The sequence below is a fragment of the Papio anubis genome, chromosome 9 (assembly GCF_008728515.1).
Source record: "Papio anubis isolate 15944 chromosome 9, Panubis1.0, whole genome shotgun sequence".
Classification (NCBI taxonomy): domain Eukaryota; kingdom Metazoa; phylum Chordata; class Mammalia; order Primates; family Cercopithecidae; genus Papio; species Papio anubis.
The window spans coordinates 109,788,761-109,816,250 of record NC_044984.1 but is presented as its reverse complement, the minus strand read 5'-3'; the positions used below and the strand labels follow the sequence as shown (position 1 = coordinate 109,816,250).

The window sequence follows — 27,490 nt, the reverse complement described above, 5'->3', positions numbered from 1 at the left end:
ATAAAAAAATAAATAAAATAAAATAAATAGCAGCCCCTAGCCCTCTAAATTGTTTAAGCCAGTTAATATTTGACACATCCAATAGAATACATGTAGCGTCTCTTAAGTTACAAAGACCCAATAATAAAATCACACCTTTGAATCTACCACTCAACTGAAGAGCTGAAACATGTCATAGCTGTTAGAGCTGTTGCTGCTCCCTGCTCTAATCCCATCTGCTTTCCTGACCCCAACTCTACCCAAGCATCACTGCCATTGTGGATTTTTGCCCTTTTCTGGGCTCTGTATATTATGTAGCATTATGTATATTATGTAGCATCAGGTGTTGACCTGATGTATCGTATCATTATTTATTTGTGAACTTACTGTCTTCCTTTCCTGAAATCTAATCTCCACAAAGGCAAAAGGTGTTGTCTACTCCTTGTTGTCCTCACAGTGCCTGGTACACAGTAAGTCCTGAATAAATATTTACTGAATAAACAAATGAATGAATCAATGAATGAATTAATGTTGGTTGTGGAAATCTTTTCTTATCCATGATTGTTGCTTCAAAGCGGGAGGGCAAAGACGGGCATCTTTGAGGCTGGTCTACGTAACTCATGACCGGTGCTGGGCTTCCCCTGGCTCCAGGATATCTGTATTTATTTCACATTATTTTTCCACCATAACTTTAATTGCTTCCCATACAACCTCCACACATATATTCATCCCTTCTCTACTTGGTTACTCCTTTCCAGCCTTCAAGGCTCAACCTGGGCAGCACTTGGGAATGATTTTCTCACTGTATGCCTAGGCTGGATTTATGCTTCTTCGGGGTCAATAATAACATAGAGAATTTATTTTACAACACCTGCCCAAAGAGTCCCCCAAATCTTCCTCCATCATGTCACTATCCTGCTCAATAGCCTTCCATGGCTCCTTGTTAACTTTGGAGTAAATTCTATGCATCTTATCCTGGGATTCAAGGCTTTCCATTATGTGGTTTGGATCCACTTTTTCTGCCCAATGTCCATCTGTGAACCACCTGCTCTATCCAAGTTGGTTCTCACTGCCCCATCTAAACTTCTTCTGGGCTTCCTCCTTCCTCTCCAATTTTATCACCCTGATTTTACAGCACTGTACTTATTATTTTGCTTTTCCCTTAATGCCACAAGAACTTTATTCCTGCAACTGCCCTTCGTCTCTGTGTCTCAGCACCTAGACCGTAGAGATATTCTAAGAAATGTTGTGAAGGAAATGAATGATCAGGTGATTTCTGTTTCATCTCATCACACAAGGAGAACATTGAGGAGAACCCCAAGAAGTGAAGATTTCTAGCTTTAGTATGAAGAATAGCTATTCTTCTGAGCAGTTGGCTTGGTTTTGTGCAGTTATTTGGAATCACACAACTTTGTAATTCCTCTTTTCACATTGGCTGGCAGGAAGCTGAGGGTCCATCCTGGCAAATCAACAGAACATGTGAGAAATCTCAGCCTCCTTTTCTGTTGTTTTATGCCCTCACCATTGACAGTAATTTCAGGGGAAAAAAGTTGCCTAACTCCATTTTACTTTGGGTTATTTTTGTTGCATTTTACATAGCATCGAAAGTGACTTGAAAACCTTTCTGGAGTAAGGCAATACATGAGCTAACTGTATTAGTTTCCTTTTGCTGTAATAATAAATTATTGCAAGTTTAGTGGCTTGTACAGTTGGAGAGATCAGAAGTCCAAAGTAAGTCTTATGGGGCTAAAATCAAGGTGAGGTTTTCTGGAGTTTCTAGGGAGAAACAGGTACCCTGTCTTTCCCAGCTTGTAGGAGCCACCTGTATTCCTTAGCTTGTGGCCCCACATCACTCTATTCTTTGCTTCTGTTGTTGCAGCTCCTCTTCCTGACCCTCCTGCCTCTCCCTTATAAAGGCCTTTATAATGGAATTGGTCCTGCCCAGATAATTCAGGATCATCTCCCGTCTCAAGATCCTCAGATTTATCACATCTGCAAAGTCCGTTTTGCCACATAAGGTCCCGTAGTCACCAGTGCCAGAGATTCTGGGGATTAGGAAGTGGACATCTCGGGGGTTGGGGGAGGAGGGAGGGTATTATGCAGCCTACTACATCAGCTTATCAATCATCTAAGTTGCTCCTGATAGGAAGTGGTACCTGGTGACCTGCGATTTTCATCAGGTAGTGTAGTAATTATCTTTCACGAACTCTTAACAGGAACAATGAACAAAAGTGAGATGGAACTTTTATTTTTGAAGTTCAATCTTTCCAGGGAAACCAGGGTGTCATTCTAAATAAATTAAAGAAAGAAATCCATCCCGAGTCCACATCTCAATGGCCTCCCCTCTTCCACTACTGGAATCTTCCGGTTCATCCTCCTCGCCCCCACTCCTCTCTGCTCCTCTCCAGCTGCTTTTACAAGGAGGTGCCCTGGCCCTTAAGCAATTCCCTGAAGATCAAAACCTGTGAGGTTTCCTCAACCCAGTGTGCCCTGAAGCTGACACCTCTCCTGGTGACTTGGAAGCATTGCTGACACCCAGTTTTAATTAACCAGCTGAAGAAGTGTTGTCTTAGCAGAAAGTCTAAAGCATTTTGAAATAAGTTCTTGACAATTCAGCTCCCAAGGGAAAATCCAGATTGCCTTTCTGGTTTGCCATGTTTAAACCTTTTGATGACTCCGTAAAAGTCTGACCTTCTCGGGCACTGGCAGGCAAGATGCTTGGAACAATCGTTCTTTCTCTTTTGCATTGTGATTTTCTTCATATTCATTCTCCCTGGTTGCCCCCAGCAACAGTCCTTTCCTTCCCTGCAGAGCCTTACTTGCTCTGTTAAATCCAGTCACTCCCATCGATCAAGCAGATATTTCTGGATGTGGCAATCAAATTCCAGGCCCCGATGGGAATATGAAGCATTATACGTTGTCTCTATTCCTGTAGTGCTCATTCCAGGCACTGCTGCAATGGAGAAATCTGAAAACAAAAAGCTTAAAAACCCTAACTATGTTTCTCTTACAAGATCGAACTTTTCAGATTCTATCTCGCTCAAAAAAGGAAAGTCTGGGGACAGAGCCTGGCTTAAGTCTCTTGATTCACTTTATTGACTGTGTACACTTTAGTAAATTACTTGAACTTGTTGAATTTCAGTTCCCTTTTGGGGTGTGAGGTGGAGACACACAACATGCACACACACACACACACAGACACACACACACACACCAGGGCAAAGATCTATGACAGCAAAAATATATTCCTGAAACTTGGCTCGTGCTACAAAACTTAAATAAATACATCCAGAGAAGCATGGGTGACTGGGGGAAAAGGTATAGTCAGAATTAATGGGTTATGCTATTTTTTACCAGCTGTGTAGAATTTTTCTTTTCTCTGTCTTTGTGTTTCCTAATCAGTAAAATAGTCATAATAATGTCACCTTAGAGCTAGCTGGGACTTTAAATTAGTTCATATGTGCAAAGTGTTTAAATGCATAAGCAATAGCTATCATTATTTTTATTATTCTGTAAGATGGAGGTGATCATTAGAGATTTATGCAAAGGACTGGGTGGTAAAAGGAATACAGTAGATGTTATCTATTATTATCATGGACAGTTGTTCTATGCATTTGGGGCTGGGTTTAAGAAAATGTAATAGATCACGGTTAGTGTGGAAGATGGATAGAGAGGATTTCAGTTTGCTGGTCCAAAGTGGTGGAAACATTTAGAAAAGGCAAGAGGAACAAGAGTTTTCACATAGGTGGAAACTGACTGGTAGAAAGTACTTTGGGACCATGATTGGAGAGACTGAATTAGATACCAAAGCAAAGATAAAGAATTACATCCTTCCGGCTGAACCTCTGCACTGCAGATGATGAATGATAGAAGTAATTAAAGAAAAATCAAGCTGAGATGAACCTTTTCCCTTTTAGCTCATCATAAGCTAGTAGCTGTTTTTCGTTGGTCAATATTTACCTCCTGAGCTGAGAAATGGGAGTCAATACTTACTTCCTATTGTTAGTACATCTATTTTCTGTACACTACATGTAAGCGGCCTATACACACAGGCACCAATACATTAATAGCTATATCAATAGAAAATCAACAATAATCATTTATTTTTAATGGTCATCACCACTGAAACACCAAACAGTGCAATATGCTTAAGACAAAGAAGGAACACTTAGCGTGATAGATGTCTGTGGATAATTGATTTAGGTTAACAACTTCCTTTCCTAATGGTGCTAATTGCATTAATCAACAAGCTGATTTCATCAGAGACTTTCCAAGAGTCATCCTGGAGGTTGCCGGCTCTTTCTCTGGTTGATGAGTTAGTTCCCCAAGTGAGGACACCTAACCTCGATTTATAATCATCAGCAAAACTGTTTTAGTGATGGCTTACAGTCCAACCAATTAACCTGTTCAGCAGTTTGTGGTTCTGTTAGAATTCATGGGCCTGGTTAATTGGGCAGATCAGGTCTAGTGCAGTGTATATTTGGTGGTGGTGCTGGTGGTGGTGTTTTGAGCTACCCAGAATTTTTTTTCTCCTTAATGTAGTCCCTCAGTTTCCTTTATGGGCAACTCACCCAACTTCATTCCGTGTTCTTCCAGTGGACAGAGAGTCTATGTGTGAAACCAAGAGACACTCTCTTAGAAATTAAAATTTTCAGCAAAAAGATGCAAGGGTAAGAGAAAAAAAATAGACTTAGAACACATTCACTTCAGCGGGAGAGTCCAGACAACTCTGCCAGCCTACTGGGTACCTGCTTTCAAGGGCTCCAGGAGAAATTCCCAGTTGCTAAAACTTAGTCCTTAGAATTCTCCCATATCCTTTTAGTGGAGTCCCTTTTGGCTTATGGTACCAGAGTCAGCTACTGTTGCTTGCAATCAAGCAGTCACAACTGGTTCAGTTGTCAAACTGGCTTTATCACCGTGCCAATTCTAATTAATTGATAATGGCTACATGGAGTGTTGTGTTAAGAAGGATTCAGAGGATTCATCCAAAAACTGCGAAGTGTGTAGCACTCAATTAGAAGTACTTGCATAGAGGAAGTGTTGGGGGAGGACCAATGTAGGGGGTGGGGTAGAATATTACTAATGTCAAATACATGCCAGGGGCCTAGAGGCATAGAGCACAGTGGTCAAGGAGGGTGGAGGAAGGGGATCTAGAGCTAACATGCCTGAGTTCACATCCTGCTTCTCCCACTTCTAAGCTGTGTGATCTTGGACAAGTCACTTAGCTCTCTGTACCTCGGTTTCCTCAACCATACAATGAGGATGCCAGCACACCCTTTGTAAGTTGTTGCAGGAATGAAATTGGTTAATAACAAGTAAAGGACTTAAGATAATCTATTTGGCCCATAGTAAGGGCTCAATAAAATGTTACCCGCTACTGTTGGTGTTGTATCATTGTTGTTATATTTGGGGTGTAGATGGTTGCAACCCGGGCAGTGAATGAATGCCTGAATAGACAGAAGAATGGATGAGTTGTCATTTTGAAGGAAAGCAATCAATTCCAGAGTAATCTGCAGATTAAAGTCTGTGGCCATTGCCATCATTTCCTTGATTTGATTCTCTGAAGTCATCTTTCTACTATACACCTGTGTGCAATTTGGGTCCAATTTTCCTTTATTAGGGTTTCTATAGGAGCGAAAACTACAAGATCAAATGTTTTTTTTCTCTGTCTTTCCTTCCCTCCCCCCATCTCTGTTTACCCCCCCCCACTCCTGTATTTAAGCCAATGTTTCTATTTCACATCTGCTGTATCTTTTTCTTTAAATAGGTCATATTGAAAATATTTATTCCTAGCCATTTCCTTTTGCTTATTACTAATATATGTTGTTTTGAGAAACTATTTCGGTCTTTTTTCTAAAGCGAAGGCAATAAAATCTAAAAAATCCCAACTCCTTGGAATCTTAATTTGTCTAATTCTATTTGTCTAATTCTTTATAGGAAGCTTATTTAACGTATTTTAATCCTGATCCAGGAAATATTCTATATACGCATCTAACACAAATAGTATCTATCTATCTATCCATCCATCTGTCATCTATCTTTTTAAACTATTTTTGGATGTATATTTGTATGTATGTATGTATATATTTCTGAGAAAGGCTCTCACTCTGTGGCTCAGGCTGGAGTGCAGTGGTTTGATCACAGCTCACTGCAGCCTTGACTTCCTGGCTCAAGTGATCCTCCCACCTCAGCCTCCCACATAGCTGAAATCACAGATACTTACCACCATGCCCAGCTAATTTTTTTTTTTTTTTTTTTTTTAGTAGAAATGAGGTCTCGCTATGTTGTCCAGGCTGGTCTCAAACTCCTGAGCTTAAGCAATTCTCCTACCTTGGCCTCCCAAAGTTTTGGGATTACAGGTGTGAGCCACTGCACCCAGTTTACCCATCTACGTATCTCTCTTATATTTATTAATTCCCTTTTCTTTACAACAGCTAATGTTTATTCATCTCTTCTTATGTGCCAGCCACTGTGCTGAACACTTCTCATTCGAATGTCCTGAAAACCTAGGAGCAAAGTGCTCTTTCCCCCTATTTTGCATATGAGGAAACTGAGGCACAGAGTAGTCCACTGACACTATGACTAATGGTGGACAGGGCTGTCATCTGGACCTGGGTGGGTCTGGGTTCTACAATGCCCTGCTGCCTTCAAGAGCTGCTTATTTTCAAAATGTCATAAACATAGAAAAGCAGAAAGAAGAAAATAAAAGCCTACCATCTTTTGAGTAAGTTGAAGGCTGCTTATTTTGACGTATGGGATTAATAATGACCAGAGCTGATACTTACTGAGTTCCTGGTTAGTGCCAGGCATAGTGCAAATGCTTCATAAGATTATCACATTTAATTTACACATCGGGCCTCCAAGGTAGGTGCTATTACTGTCCTCATTTTGCAGAAGAGAGACAGACACTTCTGGCCTTTTGGGGGGGGGGTCCCAGAAGCGATGTCCTGACCTGAGACAAGATATCAGGTGAAAGTGCTTTATTTGGGAGATAATCCCGGAGCACTGGGTGGGAAGTGAGCAGGTCACCCCTGCAGGAAACAGGGGCTCAATCCTCCCCAGGAACACTGAGAGTCAATGCAGAGCAGGCACCGCAGAGAAGAGGCAGCTCCTATCCATCAGTGATTGAGGGCCACTGGGTGGAAGCACTGATTCAGGCCACTTCCTCCACGGCCTGTGCACAGGCAGAAAAGAACCTCAGGCTGAAGAGTCCAGGTGCTGACAGCTGTGAGTCTGACTACTTGCATTGAAATGGGAAAGTGAAATAGAAACATGAGACTCAGGGAGCTGGGGGCTGGGAGGGCACATGGCATTCACCGCACTCAGGTGGTTAACTTCCTTCCTCAAGGCTACACATCTACTACCTGCAGCCAGGTTAAAAAGCCAAGTCTTTGCTTGTTTAAATAATCTGAGAGAGTTGATGGGTGTGTAAATTAGTTCAACCACTATGAAAAGTAGTGCGGTGATTCCTAAAAGACCTAAAAAACAGAACTACCATTCGACCCAGCAATCCCATTACTGGGTATATATAAACAAAGGAATGTAAGTTATTCTACTGTAAAGACACATGCATGCATAGGTTCATTGCAGCACTATTCACAATAGCAAAGACATGGAATCAACCTAAATGCCCATCAGTGGTAGAGTGAATAAAGAAAATGTGGTACAAATACACCATGGAATACTATGTAGCCATAAAAAAGAACAAGATCATGTCCTTTGCAGGAACATGGATGGAGCTGGAGGCCATTATCCCTAGCAAACTAACGCAGAAACAGAAAAACAAATATGGCATATTCTCACTTATAAGCGGGAGCTAAATGCTGAGAACACATGGTCACAAGGAGGAGAACCACACAAATTGTGGCCAGCAGAGACTGGAGTGTGGGAGGAGGGAGAGGATCAGGAAATACATTATAACTAATGGGTACTAGGCTTAATATCTGGGTGGCAAAATAATCTGTACAATAAACCCTCATGACATGAGTTTAGCTGTATAACAAACCTGCACATGTACCCCTGAACTTAAAGCGAAAGTTTTTAGAAGTTCCCCTTAACAAAAATAATCTGAGAGAAAACCCATGGGTTCCGTATTCCCTTGCCTTACTTGTCTTTCCCCAGTCATTCCTTATCCTCACCCTGCCCAGGTAAAATCGGGGGACCTCATCAGTTTCAGCAATCCATGAAGGCTCGGCTTCTGGGAAATAGAAGAGAAAACTGCATTTCATGTTTTGTTTTGTTGGTACCAATTTGGTGGGTGGGTGGTGGGGGCTTGTCTGAGACACTAGTTCCTGTTGACTTCTGATTAAAAATGACTTCCACTCACTTGCCTCCCTTCTATCGAAAGCTAGTGCATTACCATTAGTAAGAGTATTGATGTTTAAAAATGAGCCTGTTACTGAACCTATTTCACAGCTATTGAACTACCCATGTTTAAATATTTACTCTGCACGATTCCAGCCTGTTGGTCTTTCCTCGCCTCTGACATTGGATAGATTGTCAGAACTTCCATCTCTGCAGCTTCTGTGAAAAGAACACTTCAAATATTATAATATTAATCGGTACATTCAGGAGACAGGGTGTTTAAAGAAAGTGGCTTTTGTGGGTAACTGAGATTTAACATGAAATCTGGATACCTGGCACGTCCAATCTTTTGTGTGGGTAATCATTGTATCTCATTCATTCATTCATTCATTTCGTGCCTGCTGTGTGCCAGGCAGAGAGTAGTGAGCTAGGCTAGCCTAGAGAAGTCTATGAAACTGCATATTTCCTTGTTGTGTCTTGTGACCCATCATTTAAAATATCTCCTTTCATCCAAGTTTGAAGATATAAGACAGAGTTTCCCAAATATTTGGGAGTCAGAGGTTGCTTTGAGAATGTGATGGAAGGCAATGAGATTTCTCATATGAGCTCATCATTTTGCCTCCATTTTCACTATGGTTGGTTATCCATGGGTCTCTGGATTCTGGGAGTCAGGGAAAGAACATGTGGATGTTACTTCTGGAAGTTTTATCTCTCTGTTTACTAAACTTCTAATAGGCAATCATTTTTCTCCCCATTTGTTTTCTAAAATTTGAGCAGGACAAAGAATATCTGTTAATTGGCCGGATGCGGTGGCTCACACCTGTAATCCCAGGCTGAGGTGGGCAGATCACGAGGTCAGGAGATCGAGACCATCCTGGCCAACACGGCAAAACCCTGTCTCTACTAAAAATACAAAAAATTAGCCAGGCGTGGTGGCGGGTGCCTGCAGGCGAGATCGTGCCACTGCACTCCAGCCTGGGCAACAGAGTGAGACTCTGTCTCAAAAAAAAAAAAAAAGACTATCTGTTAATTGAAAGTACTAGCCCTTTAGGAATTTGTACCCTGGATGCTGGTTCTTTGTATTTTTCAGCTATTCATAAACTCACTTTTTTTTTGTTTCGCCCCCCCGCCTTCCTATTTCTTCTTTAAAATTCTTTTTTTCTTCTTTTTAGAGACAGGGTCTCACTATGTTGCTCAGGCTGGTCTTGAACTCCTGACCTCAAGGGATCCTCCTGCTCTGGCTTCCCAAGTAGTTAGGATTACAGGTAGGACAAGCTATTGTGCCCAGCTTCCATAAATTCACTTTATATGAACAGTAAAAATCTCCTTCTCTACTTACAAGAAAACAGCCTTACTTTATACTCTTAGGACAAATACACAGAGCTTCAAACCCTCTCTCATGATTTATGAACATTTCTCTATAAGGGTAAGAAATGATCCCTATCAGCGTAAACCTTGCTCAGAGTTTTGAATCACTACAACCCCTGCCAAGCCTTGTTCATTGCTAAAGCACTGGAACAATGGAACTGAGCCTACCTGATGGCAGTTTGACATCTGAAATTCTGCTTCTAGTTGTAAAATTTTAAAACGTTTAATATCAATCTCTTTCTGATGCAATGTGTAGTAAATTTAAATTGTGGAAAGCTTATTAAAGCATATACCCATAATATTGTATTACATATGTTCACATATAATAGTTTCCATTATTAATCATTTAGTGTATATTATTCTTAAAACGTTTATTTTAGGTTCAGAGGTACACGTGCAGGTTTGTTATATAGGTAAACTGTGTGTCACAAGGGTTTGGTGTACAGATTATTTCATTGCCCAGGTAATAAACATGGTACCCGATAGGTATTTATTCTTATCCCCTCCCTCCTTCCATCCTCCACCCTGAAGTAGGCCTCAGTGTCTGTTTTTCCCCTCTTTGTGTCCATGGTGGTTTTTTTTTTTTTTTTTTTTTTTTTGAGACGGAGTCTTGCCCTGTGGCCCGGGCTGGAGTGCAGTGGCGTGATCTCTGCTCACTGCAAGCTTTGCCTTCTGGGTTCACGCCATTCTCCTGCCTCAGCCTCCCAAGTGGCTGGGACCACAGGCGCCCGCCACCATGCCCAGCTAATTTTTTTGTATTTTTAGTAGAGATGGGATTTCACCTTGTTAGCCAGGATGGTCTCGATCTCCTGACCTCGTGATCTGCCTGCCTTGGCCTCCCAAAGTGCTGGGATTACAGGTGTTTTAATTGTTTAGCTTCCACTTATAAGTGAGAACATGAAGTATTTCATTTCCTGTTCTTGTGTTAGTTTGCTTAGGATAATGACCTCTAGCTCCATCCATGTTCTTGTAAAGGACATGATCTCATTCTTTTTTTTTATACTGTGTAGTGTTTCGTGGTGTATACATACCACATTTTCTTTATCCAGTCTACTGTTGATGAGCATTTAAGCTGACTCTGTGTCTTTGCTTTTGTGAACACTGTTGCAATGAACATACACATGCATGTGTCTTTATAGTAGAATGATTTATATTCCTTTGGGTATATACCCAGTAATGGGATTGCTGGGTTGAATGGTAATGCTATTTTAAGTTCTTTGAGAAATCGCCACACTGTGTTCCACAATGGCGGAACTAATTTACCTTCCCATACTTGCATTATTTCTTTTAATTCTTATAGCAGCACTATGAGGCAGGTATTGTTATGAGTCCATTTTTTAAAAGATGAAAAAGAAGTTGAGAGAGAATATTAATCCAAAGATACTTGCATACGCATGTTTATAGCAGCACAATTTGCAATTGCAAAAATGTAGCACCAACCCAAATGCCCATCAATCAACGTGTGGATTAAGAAACTGTGATACACACACACACACACAATGGAATACTACTCAGTCATAAAAAGGAATGAATTAATGGCATTTGCAGCAACCTGGATGGGACTGGAGACTATTATTCTAAGTGAAGTAACTCAGAAATGGAAAACCAAACGTCGTATATTCTCCCTTATAAGTAGGAGCTAAGCTATGAGGATGCAAAGGCATAAGAATGACACAATGGACCTGGGGTCTTAGGGGGAAAGAGTGTGAAGGGGTGAGGGATAAAAGACTATAAATTGTATTCAATGTATACTGCTCAGGTGATGGGTGCACCAAAATTTCACAAATCACCACTAAAGAAGTAACTCGTGTAAACAAACACCACTTGTTTCCCAAAAATCTATGGAAATAAAAAAAATAAAAATAAAATACAAATGTTTTAGGATAAAAGAAAAAGAAAAAGAAATCCAAGTAAAAGATAGTGAAGCCAGGATTTGATCCAAAGGTCTCAGGCACCAAATCTCATTTGTTTAATATCATTTCCGTTACCCAGAGACAACTTTTGTTAACATTTTGGTGTCTTTCTTTATTCTTGATCCTTAAAACTTATTTAAAACTATTGAATATTTTTTTATTCTGCCTTTCGTTCTAGCATCAGAAGTCTTTCTTTTACATGTCAGTAAAAGCTTTCTAAATATTTTTATTTACTACTTAATTGCTAGCTAACCATTCTCCTACTAATGAACTTGTAGGGCCTTTCAAGTTTCTTGTATTATAAACAACACCGTAAAGGACATCTTTAAACATGAATATTTGTGTAGACTGATTTCGAAAATCAGGTTGTGGATCTGAGTTCGATATGTTTGCTTTTTCTTTTTGTTTTTGGAAAGTCTTAGGGAGGGGAACATATTTTTCAGGTCAAAAATGAGTCTTTGAATTTTACCTTATCTCTGCCCTACGCCAATTTCTCAAAGTCAGACTCTTAAAGATACTTGACTCGTCTTCTTTTCTACATTGCCTAAGTGAGTTTTTTATTTCATAATGTTTGACAACTCAAATAATATTTTTGAAATATTTGAAGCATGGGCTATCTCATACCATCGAGACATGTAGGGAACTGATGAGCAGGAAACCCCAAGGAGTGGAATATTGAAATGTATTTGGTGATTGGCCTTGGAGTATGTTATATGAATTACCTTGTAGGTTGCATTCGGCTAATAATGAAGTGGTTTCGTATTCTCCAAATATTTGCTGACTCCAAATGAATGAAGAATTTGAGAGATATTTGCTGTATAGCAAAAGCAAGCCCATGTGGTGGTTTGTTTAAAATCCCACCTGAATTTTCTCTCTAATCATGTAACTTGTCACAGTGTGTTATAGTTTCTTGTAGATTCATCTTTATCCTCCAGTACATCAGGGATTTCAGGAAGCCATAAATGTACATCTGGTATACGGTGGCTGATAATATAGTATCTGGCACATGGCAGGTATTCAGAAAATGGTGTTAGAAGGAAGCAAACAAGTGAGAAACCCAGTCATAGACAGCCTTGCAAAAACAACTCTTGAGAGATGACTCTGTTTGTTAGGAACCATCATACAATGGAAAATTTCTTAAACCTTCTTTTCAGGCATTATAAGGGCTAACTTTTTAGAACCATAAGACTTGCAGAAAATGGCGAACTTAGGTGGCCTCTGGGGTCAGAACTTTGAGGACATGACTGAAATGAGTTCAATCACTCTTTGAGGTCACTTTATCAAAACACTAATTCTGGGCTCCGTCTGAGGAGGGGGGTTTCAATCTTAACTGGGGGGAACCTCTGCCTTGACAAAAAAATAAAAGTCATCTGTTTATGTTTCATAGACTCTAAGAGGAACTGTCTCAGGCCATGAAATGCAGGCTGGACAAGCCCTTTCACAACCCTTCACAGAGCGTTTTCTTTCTTTTGTTTTCGAATTCATAGAATGTCACAATCCATACAGGATGGTCTGGCCCAAACCCTTCACCTGCCAGAAGGGGACACTATGGGGTCAGCCTCTTCTGTTCTGACTCAGATAGCATCGCTGGGCGCCACTTGTGCAATCATTGGTCTCACGTGACTCCTCAGTTTGCTCTTCATCCTCTGCTCTCCTCGCAGGCTATGAAGGACAAGGATTAATTTATGGTGCTATGAAATGCACTGGGCTTATCAAGGGTTTTTATGGGTTAATATCCACAAGCTTCACCTCCCTTACCTTTGGTCCTGGAGATCATGTTTACAGTGCAAGCTTGAACTTAGTGGAAGGGGTTAGGTGAGGAAGAAGGCAATTAAAGGACTCCCAGTCACCTGCTGGCCTGTTCAGAGCAGGTAAGACTTGCCTAGGTGTGGGCAGGGGGCCCTTCACCCAGAGCCCTATCTCTGGAGAAAGATAAATTCACAGTTAATAAAGATAAGGGCCTGAGAGAAATGCCATTCAGGACTGCATTGCCAGCCCAGCCCAGCCGATCAAAGCCAACGGTGACTAATTCTCTTAATGGGAAATACCGGGGGTCACAGAAGGTTTTGTGTCACAGGGTTGGTGAGGAAAACCAGCTTGGGCAGGCATGGCTTTGAACCCTGCCTTCATCACTTAACAGCCACGAGATCCTGAGCAAGTGTTTTGCCTCTTTAAGCCTCAACCTGCGGGATCTCTCTTTCCTCAGGCCTCTTGGGAGCGTGAACTATAATGATGTATGAAAAGCAACTGGTGCCATGCTGGGCACAGATTAGCTAATCAATAAATGTGAATTTCCCCCTTTACCCCCTTTCCCCTTTTCTTTCTTTGACCGTGCCTTTGAAAATAAACTCATTTGGAGACTGGGCGCGGTGGCTCATGCCTGTAATCCCAGTACTTTGGAAGGCCGAGGCGAGCGGATCAGTAGAGGTCAGGAGTTCGAGATCAGCCTGGGCAAGATGGCAAAACCCCATCTCTACTAAAAATACAAAAATTAGCCAGGTGTGATGGTACACGCCTATAATCGTAGCTACTCGGGAGGTTGAGGCAGGAGAATCGTTTGAACCCAGGAGATGTAGGTTGCAGTGAGCCGAGATCACACCACTGCACTCCAGCCTAGGTGACAGAGAAAGACTTTGCCTCAAAACAAAACAAAACAAAACAAAAAAACTAAATTGATTTTGTTTGCTTGTATCCTTTCATTCATTAAGCCATTGATTCATGCAACAGACATATAAAGCACTTACTAAGTGCCAGAATCCAGGCTCAGCATAGAGCATATTTAAAATATCAGATGCAAAATTTGTCCTTATGAAGCTTTGGTCTAAAGAGGGGAAGAAACGTTAATTCGGATAGCTACCACACATTGAACACTTACGATATGCAGTGCTTTTCCTGTATTTACTCATTGAATCCTCATAACAACTCTCTGAGGTAGATACCATCATGATCCCATTTTATGGATGAAAAAACTGAGGCACAGGGTCATGAAGTAATTTACCCCAGATGCCACAATTAGTAAGTGTCAGAGTATAAGTGTACCCTCTAGCCCGTGTGCAGAAAACCACTGCGGTGTTACAAGAAGATAAGTATTAACCCTTTGCACTTGGTGATTTACCCATTTGGGGGACTGTTGGTGGAATTTGGCTAATTTGGTTGTCTACCCCCTTGCTGCTAATCCAGAGTGTGTGGTCCATGGCCTGGCAGCATGGACATACCCTGGGAGCTAGCAAGAAATACTGAATCTCAGGCCCCACCTCAGACCTGCTGAACTAGTCTCATTTTGACAAAGTTCCAGGAGATCTATGTGCCCGCTGGAATTTGAGAAGTGTTTGTTTATATGTCCAAACTATCTTTCCACTGGCATAATTAAAATTACAATTAAAAGCCACCCAGGCAGTGCCATTGTGTAACCCTGAAGTCACTGAGTTGAGGAGACCTGTGAGATGCCCATAGGAAGTAGCCTGAGCACCCCTTAAGTGGCTTGACCCCACATTTCTTCAACCCCCTTAAGACTCTGCTGTCACCTACAGTGTCTTCCCTAAAGTCATCAGCGGGGTTCAAATGTTCCTTGGCATAGAATCTCCTGCAATGCTTCCTAAGCAGAGATGTTGACTTGTAGAACGTGCCCTGTTATAGGCATGGGTGGGGTTAGGGTCAGTTTCTGGTCCACTCTCCAGCGTCCTCATGGCCCTCATCATTATCTGCAATGACATGAGTCATTCAACCGTTCACATCTTCACCATAGAGTCATTCCATTAGACTGTCGCTTTCATGGGGGCAGCTATTTACCTGGATCAATTACCTTTACATCCCAGCACCAGGAAGAGACCTGGCACATAGGAGGTGTTCCGTAAATATTTATCGAATGAATGAATAAATGCAGAAACCTATTCTAAACCTTTTTTTTGAGACAAGGTCTCACCCTGTCACCCAGACTGGAATGTAGTGGCACACTCTCAGCTCACTGCAACCTCCCCTTCTGGGACTTGAGCAATCCTCTGTCAGCCTCCCGAGTAGCTGGGATTACAAGCATGTGCCACGATGTCTGGCTAATTTTTTCTATTTTTTGTAGAGATGGGGTTTTGTCATGTTGCCCAGGCTGGTCTCGAATGCCTGGACTAAAGTGATCCTCCTGTTTCAGTCTCCCAAAGTGCTGGGATTATGGGTGTGAGGCACTACGCCTGGCCTAAACTTTTAAGTAAATAATTCCCAAACTTTAGTGATTGAACATTGATTAGAAATAAATTTTGTGTCACACCTTGCAACTGACCACAAGCTCTTCAGGGTGCCTAAGAGGACTGAGATTGGAGAACAGCCCAAACTTACCCATTGTATTAATTTAGTACTGCTGCCACAACGGAATTACCACAAATGCAGTGGCTTGAAACAACGCATATTTACTATTTTACAATTCTGGAGATAAGAAGATCTAAAATCAAGGTCTTGGCAGGGTTGCATCTCTTCTGGATACTTTAGAGGAGAATCAGTTTCCTTGCTTTTTTTTTTTTTTCCTCCTAGAGGCTGCTCACATGCCTTGGCTCATGGCCCCCTTCCATTCTTCAAAGCCAGTAGTTGTATTGCTCTGGTCTCTGCTTGCCTTCACATCTCCTCTGTCTCTGGTTCTCCTGCTTCTTTCTTATGAAGATCCTTGTGATGACACTGGACCCTCCTGGGTAATCCAGTATAATCCCCTCATCTCAGCATCCCTAGCTTAATCACAGCTACAGAGTCTCTTTTGCTATGTAAGGTCACATACTCACAAGTTCTGGGGATTCCAGGGATTAGGATGTGGAAGTCTTTGAGGGGTGAGGCATTATTCTGGCTACACTGACTTTACTGCCTACCCCAGAATAAAAGTGAGTTGAGGCTGGTATCTCCTTGGAGTGGTATCTGCTGTCTAGATCCATCATTGCTCATCTATCTCAGGCCTTTTCTGTGCGATGACTCTCTGGCTGTCTTCCATTTCATTTCCTCCAGGATCCTCCCTCCCTTTTATGCCACCTTTCTTGGTACTTTAGATTCTTAGGATATTCACGCTGAACAAATATTCATTTTTATTATCAATTGTTTTTTAGGACAGGGATAGCCAACCTTTAGGATTTAGTGTTAATCACTAATTGTCAACTAACTGTCAATCACTAATGAATCAACTAAGATTGTCCACTTTGTATATGCCACCTTGAGAAGAGCCGATTCCAACGGTCATGGGATACATGATATTATTTTGTGGTGATGGATGATACTTATTTTGGTTTTTGTTTGTTTGTGTGACTTTTGTACCGCCCATGAAGATAATTTGAATACTCTTAGAAGGGTAATCAAACTAGACCAGGATCTTGGAACATCTGAGAATAAACCTGAAATCAATTAATCACATCTACTACATGAAGAAATGGTTTCTTTGGCTCCAAGCTCACAAGGTGGATCCCAAGGGAGAAACAGAAAGTGGCTTAAGAAAATAAACCCAGCTCCGTGGTCCCTGAATGTTGCTACCCAATGTCAAGAAGTGACAACCTGGTTGTGAGAAATATGTCTTGGTGGCACCATTTTCTCTAGAGTCCAGTGAGGATAAACTACAGCCCTGACTGAATTCAACTAAGAGCGTAGGACTAAGTACTGGCACCAAGGCCTTGCTCTCAAAGTCGGGTCATTCTAAAGTTCCAGAACTTTCTTTAACTTAGGCAGTGCTGTCAGGCAGAGGCTTTTGAAGGGCCAGATGGGACTTGTGGAGAAGAGGTTAATTCTTATCACTCTTGGGGCATCTCTCCTCACATCTCTTTATAACTCGTGAGATACCTGGCTCCTGACTGACTGTGTCAAGGAGGGTGTGGCCTCCACGTCTGGGCCTCCCCTCTCCTGCTCGTGAGGCCATCATGTTCTGATTAGTATTAATAATTGATTTATATAGCACCTTTTACAAGCTTGCAAATACTGTCTGCAACCAGTCCCTGTGTGGACACACGCATCACTTCACTCTCAGATGATAAGCTGCCACCTCACGGGGTGGGCAGGGAGGTGCGGCGGGCGCCAGTCACCTCAGTGGCGCCAACGACGTGACAAGGAGGCAGTTTACTGGAGGAAGTAGGGCAGCACCTTATCTCTGCTGGCTGGGGTGGGGGACCGGGCGGAGGTGATTCTGGGCTTGTAATTAGTAACTTGAAGGGTTGAACTTGTGAGTACCCCAGGTCAGGAAAGCATCTTTTGGCGTAGGATAGGGTTGCTTAATTATCTCATTATTTAGTCGAAAAAAACCCCAAAACAAAACCCTGAGATGCTGATGGAATAAAAGAATGCCAACGGCAGAGACAGGGTAAAGCCAACACGTCTGCAAGTCACATCAGTGTGTAACCTGGGGCTGTACGCCTTTGTTTCCCCTGCCAAGCTGAAGCAGATGGTGGAAGATGGTTATCCAAGGCTCATGTCATTGGCTGCCATATCGTATGGGGCTTGGGGAGCTCATCTTATATTTCGAGGCATCCTAAGTTAGTGTTTGAAGGAAACTGAGGGTTTACAGGGCCCTCATTTGAGCTATGGGAAGTCCTGTAGTAAAGAAACTCATTAAATTTAATTTAGTTCAGTATTTCCCAAACCTACTTGATGTTATCATTTTGATGAGGGTCTGCCTGTTGGAGTTCATTTAGGATCTTTACTTATGTTTTTGAGAAAAATCAGCATCATGTAGTTGAAGAAAATGAGTTCTGAATTAAGTCAGTTTTCTGGTAGTCTTGAATGAGAGCATTCATGTAGAGACAAGTTCTACACCTTACTAGGTGGGTAATCATGGGAAAGTCACAGACCTTCTTGTAACCTCAGTTTCCTCATTTATAATAGTACCCACTGCACAGGGATGAGGCACAGTGCCAGGCACATAGTATCTGCTCTGTAAAGATAAGCTATTTCTTATTTTATCATCATGAGGAGCATCAACATGTCCATCATCTTCATCAAATAGCAATGTTGTCTGAGGAGAAATGAAACATCTTGGTAGGTCAAACAACAACAACAACACCACCCAGTTTCCCAGAAACAAGGGAGGAGATACAGAGAAAGGTTTCCATGTTTGCTCAGATTCTAGTGTCCTATTCCTTGGGAGGTCAGTGGGGAGAATCCAGATTCACCTAGGAGTAAAGCTCAGGGATGAGTCAGAGCTCTTGAGTGGCCAAGTGGAAGGATTCAGAGACCAGGAATAAAGTACGAATTCCCTAGGAAGCCATGCGATGGGGTGTGGACTGAGATGAGGAAGAATCTAGAACTTTGGCAGAAGCATCTGAATTAGAACTTTTCAACTCCATTCCACCCAACTCTAGTCCATGTTCCATGAACAAAGGGTGGCATTACTAAGTCAATAGGGGGATGGCAGCACGTGCTTCCCCTCCCGGAGAGTCAGGAAGTTGATCCATATAGTAAAAGCTTTGAGGAGTCTTGCAGTAAAGAAACTCATTACATTTAATTTAGTTCAGTATTCCCCAAACCCATTTAATTCCTGGACTACCTCCTTTATTTTATTATTTTATTATTTCATTAAAAGAATACATATTTTTATCTAAACATACTTTGAGAGAGATTGATTTAGACCATGAGAATTTGGAAGAATTGTCTCTTCCAAAGCTGGGAAAAAAATAGAGATTTTAAAAATCGAATTTATGTGTTTTTAATGTATCCTACTTGAACATCTTTTTTCTGTTTGTGTGTTTGAACTTGTAAAGAGACTCACCACCACTTCTAAGTTATTGTTATTGTGTTTGTGTTTGAAGTGTTGGTCTGGATTTTGCAGCATTTTAAATGGTTTACTTAAAGGATGAGGAGGGAGGAATAGCCATGTTCCCAATTTGGGATAATGTCAACACTATTTATGATCCCGTTGATACTAGCCACAATAATGTGTTTTTATGATCATGTCAATACCATTCGCGATCATGCCAGTACAATAGTAGCAACAACTGTCATTGATGAGTGCCATTTAGGAAGTCATGTCTGTGTACCCTTCCCTACACTAAGCAGGTGACATGTGTTATGTCATGTAGTTCTCCAAATAGGAAAATGAGGCTCAGAAGAGGTAGGTAGCTTGCCCAAAGTCATGTCACTAGAGAGTAGCAGAGCCAAACTTGAATCCAGAACAAACCCTAAGAACAAAGCCATGGCTTCCATGTTGTACCTCGCATGCAGTTGCTAATTCTTCCTTCCTACCTCCATTCCGAATCCTCTCTGAGTGACTCAAGGGTCCTATCTAACATCAGGAGCAAGAGCTGCTCTGAGTGATTGGAAGCTGAGGCTCGGGACCTAGAAGGCTGCTGAGTCACCAGCAGGCTGTGCTGTGGCAGAGGCAGCCTTAGCGGGGGTAGATGCGTGCAGGTCTCAGGCTGCCGGGGCTCTGTCCTATGGACCTTGTCCTTTGGGTGCCAGACACAGCTGTGTGTTGTCCAGGTGTCACTTTCATTTTCTGAGGCCCACACTTGTGCACACCCAGAGAGACTTTACATATGCACCTTCTTGTTATGTACCCAGGAGGGTACTAGCCACTCTGGTTTGCCCAGGACTGTCCTGGTTTTAGCACTGAGAGTCCTATGTCCTAGAAAACCCTTCAGGCTCTGGCAACCGGGGCAAGTTGGTCACTCTAAATTGGTCCCTTGGTCTATATAGAGCTCCTCAGGTGAGACTTGTCTAAAGGCAAAGGGAAGCTAAGTTCAGGGCCTTTAAAAATAAGCAGTTTCTGCAACAGAAAAATGCAGTAGAATGCAGGAAGGTCAATTCTGACTATCGGAAAAAAAGAACCCTCATTGGAAAAATTAAAAGAAAAATTTTTTAAAAACCTCACCAAGTCTTCTTCATCGAATCCAGCACTTACTAATTCAATAAAAGTGCTTTTAAAATAATACTCTTCTACTCCTCCGTGACTCACTAAGTTGTGAGTGTTTAATGCATGCCAGACTCCTTGCTCAGCCCCTGACCTACAAAACTTCATTGAATTTGGACAATTACCCCAAAAGGTAGGCATTATTATTATTATTATTATTTATTTTTTTTTTTTTTTGAGACAGTGTCTTGCACTGTCACCCAGGCTGAAGTGCAGTGGCACAATCTCAGCTCACTGCAACCTCTGCCTCCCGGGTTCAAGCAATTCTTCTGCCTCAGCCTCCCGAGTAGCTGGAATTACAGGCACCCACCACCACACCTGGCTACTTTTTATATTTTTAGTAGAGATGGGGTTTCACCATTTTGGCCAGGCTGGTCTCAAACTCCTGACCTTGTAATCTGCCTGGTAGGTGCTATTTTTATGCACAACTTGACAGATGAAGAAACTGAGGCTCAGTCAGATCACTTGCCTAAGGTCACAGCTAGGAGGTGCCTGATGCAGGTGACTTAGACTCAGGTGACCTGAGAGCAGGCTGTAGGCACTCATCACCCACTAGTCCATACTGCTCCCTCCACTAGCTAGTGATGGACACTTTAAGAAATGAATATCTTTGGCTCATAATCATATGAGAGTATGAGCTTTCTGAGGGTAGCTTATTATTTGCGAATGTATCCTCAGAGAACCGAGCATGGTGCTATGCACATAGCAGATGCTCAGTGAATGTTCGCTAAATCGTATTATAGTAAAAAAAATTTATATTTTCTTTGCCCATAGCAAAAAAATTATTTTGCAGAAGTCCTGGTCTGTTTTCTTTATTTATCCACCAGAATAAAAGCCATTTTAGCAGGGGGCAGTGGTTCACGTCTATAATCCCAGCACTTTGGGAGACTGAGGTGGGTGGATCACTTGAGGTCAGGAGTTCGAGACCAGCCTGGCCAGTATGGTGAAACTCCATCTCTACTAAAAATAAAAAAATTTACCTGGGTGTGGTGGCACGTGCCTGTAATTCCAGCTACTTGGAAGGCTGAGGCAGGAGAATCATTTGAACATGGGAGGTGTAGGTTGCTGTGAGCCTAGATTGCACCATTGCACTCCAGCTTGGAGGACAGAGCAAGACTCTGTCTCAAAAAAAAAAAAAAAAAAGCCATTTTAATATATCTGTCTTCACATAGGATTATAAACTCTTATCATATATGTACATATACATAAACACACATATATAAACATATATATACAACACACATAATACGCTAATAATATATATATAATAGGTGTTATACACACACACATATGCATATATATTTATTTATATAGATAAGCCCATACTCTTTTATTCATCTCTGCATTGCAACTATTATCACAATGCCTGGCACATAGCAGGGGCTAAATAAATACTTCTGGAATGAAAGAATGAATAAACGCAAGCTGCCCACAAGAAAAACTCTGAACAGAGAGTTCCATGTTGCTCCTACGGAAATTTCCTCACATGCTCTTTCAACCACATCTGGGCATCGTGTGAGTCCAGCAATTTCAGTACGGAGGGCTGGGCTGCATCAGTTATGAAGAGATTGTCTGAGGATGCCTATTCGTGGCAGAAGACACGCAAACACACTCTCCGTCTCCTTTTTAAGCTGGTGCCATCAGTAACTGCTCCAGTCAGTCCCACTGAGAAAGGGCAGCCCAGGGGCTTCAGGTTTGGGTCCCAGAGACTATCTGCAGATGAAGAAACTATCAAATCCTAATAGCAAACATGCACATAGCATTTTACTTTGTGCCTGTCTCTCTGTTGAAATGTTATGCGTAATTAACTCAATTATACTTCACAACAACTCGATGAGGTTGGTATCATTTAATCCCCAACTTACAGATAAGAAAATGAAGACTTATGAGGTCATGTAACTTGCTCAAGGTCACAGATCTTGTGAGTCTGGCTTGAGTCCATGGTCTTTACTCCTTTAAGGCATTGTCTATAACCTGTAAAGCAAAAGATGATGGGGCACTTGGGTGACCAGTCCCATAAATGCTACTATGTGGTATTTATTATGCAAGGGGCTGATATTCCCAAAGAATACTCATTTCTCAAATGGCACAAAAGTATCAATAATCATCAATACTAATAGCTACCACCATTGAGCAGTCTCTATATGTGCGACAGCTTCTGGCCATTTGCTTGTTAGTACAACAAGAGGTAGGTGCTTTTTCTCATCTCCACCATACAGACAAGGAAACTGAGGCAGAACAAGAGATAATGGCTTATGCAAACTCAGACAATAGAAAGAGAGTAATTGGGATTTAATCCAGGACTTTCTGATTCTGAACCCATGCATGAACGCATACCATAATACTTTATTATCTTAGAAATAACAGGAAAAATGGTCTCAGTAGGTGAGAACTCCAGGAAACTTGAGCAAGGGCTGCATTTCTTCTACTATACCAAAGCAAGCATGGGTAGGTAGCAAGAGAAGGTGATGTGTGAAGGATGGATCATACTATGCTCTGGAAGCATAAACCTGCCCCCAGTTTTCCACTGTTTTCTGAATACACTACGTGATCCATGACTCTCCTGACTTACGCTATTTCTTCTTTCTCAAAAGCCCTTTCCACTCTCTTCCACCTCCACTACTACCTGTTTGACCAATTCTTCTTCATCTTCATGACAGTTCAAATTCTCACTGCCTCTGCAGATTATCCCCAAGCTTCCCCAAACTCTACCCTGTCACCTCCGGTAGTGCACTTCATGAACCCCAATTCTATCTAGTTCTAGTCTCCTTTTGTCTACATTTCTCTAGTGGAGAGGGGAACAACACTAGTTCTCTAAGACGTTCCTTAGGTAGAAAGAGCTTTCAGGGTCAAATACAGTTGGGGAGTGCTGCTAACTCTATGTTGCTAACTCAGGGAAGTTTACAAAGAGACACTCACAGAGTAAAGGCCCTGAGAAGTCCCACAGTGAAGACAACAGTATTTCGTATTTGACAATGGAACACTTCCCCTGCCAACCAACATTTCTTTGGCAGTAACATCCTGTTCATGGAGCAGATTGCTGTAGTTATTTGTTTGTGGACCTGCCTCCTCTACCTAATTGTGAGTTTTCTTCAGAGATTGTTATTTTATGATCTCTAGATCTCCAACACTGGGTTAATATTTATTGTGTTGAATTAAAGCGGTTTCACAGGCAAAGCCAAGCAGAGGCAAAGCTGCCAAATCCTGTATGCAGATGCCACGTAGAAGGAAAGTTTGTCCCTCTTTCCACCCTCACTGCCCCACTGGGCATTTGGCAACCTTCGTGTGATCAAATAATAAGCTTCCTCGCCATCAATCTCCATGGATGTGGGTGCCCTCAGGATGTGACAACTCATGAAAATTGTGGTTGAACACATTTTAGCCTTTCTTTCTAAATTCCCCGACTTTGTCTTTTTGAGCTGTCTCCAGAATCTTCCCAAGGGGGATTTTCCTTGTTCCTGTAAACTAGAGATTTATGTTCCTCATGTGGACTTTTCCCAGCTTAGCTGAATGCTTAGTTGTGGGTGTGTTCCTTCAGGCGGAAGTGTGTGAAGCAGAGGACGTTGGAGAAACTGCTTTGTAGTGAGATTCTTAGACTAGTTCTTACCTGCGAGGAATAATTTGCAAGGTGACGTGGTGTAGTGGAAAAGACGTTGGCTTCTGGAATCAGAAGAGCACAGAGTTTGCCTCCTGTAGCCCTGTGACTCGGCGCATGTTCCCTAACCTTTCGGATTCCCCTCCATATCCTTATCTACAAAGTGCGAGTGACCACGTGTGTCTTGTAGGATGCAGAGAGCACAGCTGTTATTGTTATGCATTGTCTTCCCTTCGGATCCTGAGTACTACTCTTGTTAAGGTCTCTCTCCCCTCTCATCATCTCTTTACCACCACCATCAATTCAACTCACTTTTGGTGTTTTTTTTTTTTTTTTTTTTTCTGCATCCCTCCTTCCAGCTGTTCCAACTTCGTAACCTTATCTTTCTTCTTTCATTCATGTGCTCGATATCCTACTTAACCTGGTTCTCCTTATGAATCGTTTTATTTAAAAATCTCAATTTCTGTGTATTTTTGAAAGAAAGTCTTATTTTGTACCTGTGGGTATTAGTGGGCTTAATTAAAATATAATCAGTTGAATCGATCCAGCTGTTAGAACTAGGACTTTTGCCAGAAGACAGGTCAGGACGTATGTTTTCACTACTTTCCCCCACAATTTGGCATGACTTTGACGGCTGAAATAATGTTGGGCCACAGTTGTGTCACTGAACGTAGGCCCTAAAGGGGTCTTGTTGCCTCGCACCTAATAGCTTTCAACAAAAGAATTTGGAAAAAGCACATCAAAGCAAACCATGCAAAAGCAGAAGAAAAGAAGTGGCTAATATAAAATCAAACAATAAGGACAAAAAAAATGATCAAAATTTGGTAAGTAAACTTAAGAGATTATTGTTTGAGAAACAAATCTTCAAACAGCAAGTTACAGAAACGCTTCACAAAGAGAAAAAATGAGGAAATCTAAATACTCCAAGTTAGCAGTGAGAAACAGGATATGAAGATATAAAGGGGATATTTAAAGTTATAGGAGTGTTATATATATTTCTGCATCAAGATTTCTCAACCTCAGCACTGTTGACATTTTGGGATGGATAATTCTTTATTGTGGGACCTGTCTTGGGCATTGTAGGATGTTTAGCAGCATCTCTGGTCTCCACCCACTAGATGCCAGTAGTACCTCCCATCCCTAAGTTGTGACAACTGAAAATGTCTCCAGACATTGCCAAATGTCCCCCGGGAGGCAAAAATCACTTGCTGTTGAGAAACACTCTTCTATATTAATCACTTTTTAAAAAATGTAATGACGTGACAAATTTTCTAGGGAAATCTTTATAAAATTCATTAAAAATTAATATATGTGTGTAAGTATACAGGTATGTATGTGTCTCTATACATGTAGAGAAACTAGGGAAAACATTTGCACAACTATCAATATGTCATCCTTAAAAAACAAAATCCTGAATCACAGGAATTTATCAGGGAAGGACTTTCCATCTTCAAGAGATAAGAAGTCATCATTCTCTATAAACTGCCAAGGTGACCAACTGCCCTGGTTTCCCAGAGTGGTTTTCTGGGATGTCGGGCTTTTGGTGATAAAACTTGGAAAATCTTAGGGAAATCTGGACAGTCCTAAAACTTCCCCATAGATAATGGCAGAGAATACACCAGTGCAGCACTAAAATGAAAAACTGCAGGCCACACCCACTTATAAATATAAGTAAGGACGTAGTAAACAAAAAACCATCGACCTCAAATCATGCTGTATATAAAGCTAATGTTTTTGTTTGTTTGCTTAAGAAGCTCTGTTCAAATAAAATCGCTTGTGAAGTCTCAATTTGTTGCAACAGTGGTGCTGTGAGTAGATCGTCCTTCTGGGTCTTCTGAGTCTCTCTTTTCCAAAATCCCAACCTCCCCTTCCTTCTTCCCCAATCTTTCCCTAAACCCACTCTCATGTATTTCCTGAGGGGCTCCATGGAGCTCCCAGTGCCTTCTGGAGCACAGCTGGAAATCCTACATTAGAAGGATAACCACCAAGGTGAAGTAGGGTCTATACCAGGAATATAAGATGGTCCAACAAGGTTATTTTGATGCAGGTCAAAAAGGAGTACTTGGTAAATTCAAAGTCCATGTGATTTACAACAAGAATAATAAATAAGCTTTCATTAAACTAGAAGTAGAAGTATGTTTCTCTAACATAATACTGTTTTTCTTTTTCAAATCAATAGAAACATCATTTATAGTGGAGGCCTTCCCATTGAAAGCAGAAATAAGGATGCTCATGATTACCTTTTAGTAATTTTTAAGAAGTTTTAGTCAATGCATTAAGGCAGGAAGAAAACTACATAAGATGAAGATAAATAAGAAATAGAGACATAAAAATATAATTATTTGCAGATGATCTGATTGAATCAATGGAAAACTTTAAGAATAAGAGAGTTAAAAAAGGAAACAAAATCTTCTCTAGTTTAAAAAAATAGCCTAAAAATTTTGAAAAATATTTTTCAAAGAACTCATCAAGATTAAGCAAAAATGATCTTAAAGTTAAAATTAAATGAAAGTAGCCATAAAGTTTTCTGTGAAAAATAAGAAAACTTACATTACCAAATTTAAAACATATTATAAAGCTACAGTACTTAAAACAATATGGGTCTAATGACAAATAGACAGATGAAATTCAATATAAAAATCCCATGAATAGTCTCAAGTATAGATAAGAATATTTTATTTGTTTGCTTAAGAAGCTGTGTTCAAATAAAATCATTTGTGAAGTCTCATGATAAAGGTGTCAGTTAAAATCAATGGAGACATGATCAGCAGGTGAAGAATAATGCTGTGACAAAAGATAAATAATTTGACAAAATAAAATGCTTACTTTATGTCCTGTAGTAAGCTTAATATAAGTAGATTGAGTCACATATAAAAATTGAAATTATAAATGAATTAGAAAAAATATAGATGAACTTTTATCGAACTCAGGTTGGAGGAGCATTTTTTAATCATAAAAGATGAAATCACAAGTTATATACTAAACCAAAGAAAAAATTAAAACCAGAAAATATCATACAAATCAAAATAAAGAGGACTGTAAATTGAAAATATAGACATTATGGAAGTAAAATGATTATTTCATTATATGAAGAGTTACTATAAATTAATAAGAAGATAAAGGTATAAATAGAAAAATCAGGCTAGGGATATGAATGGCCAATTAAAGTTACAAAAAGGTAATCAAAAGCAGCATTATAATAAAGTCAATGCAAATTAAAACAAGAAGATACTGGTCTTTTGCCTATCAAATAGAAAAACAATATAGAATAATAATTATTGAGGTGATGGGAATAAGAATCAGATTATCAAAGATACTCATCAAGATATATATATACAAAGATGGTCATAAAATTACAATAGGGAAAAAGGAAATTAGCTGTTCAGCAGTAGATTCTTACAAAAAAAAATATCATAATGCAAAAAAGGGCAATCACAGCCAGGCGTGGTGGCTCACCCCTGTAATCCCAGCACTTTG

At 40.9% G+C, this 27,490-nt stretch overlaps 1 long non-coding RNA gene across 2 annotated transcripts; it reads right to left on the bottom strand.

The window, feature by feature from the left end:
- Nucleotides 1-6,944: 6,944 nt before the first annotated feature.
- On the bottom strand, nt 6,945-19,548 carry LOC103876090. 2 transcript variants are annotated; one of them, XR_635175.4, is made up of 4 exons: nt 18,683-19,548; nt 8,425-8,502; nt 8,087-8,176; nt 6,945-7,219 (listed from the first exon to the last, which is right to left on the bottom strand). It is a non-coding gene; the product is annotated as an uncharacterized LOC103876090 (long non-coding RNA). The 2 variants fall into 2 exon arrangements; XR_635173.4 differs by having other exon boundaries at nt 6,945-7,153.
- Between the last annotated feature and the right edge of the window lie 7,942 nt (nt 19,549-27,490).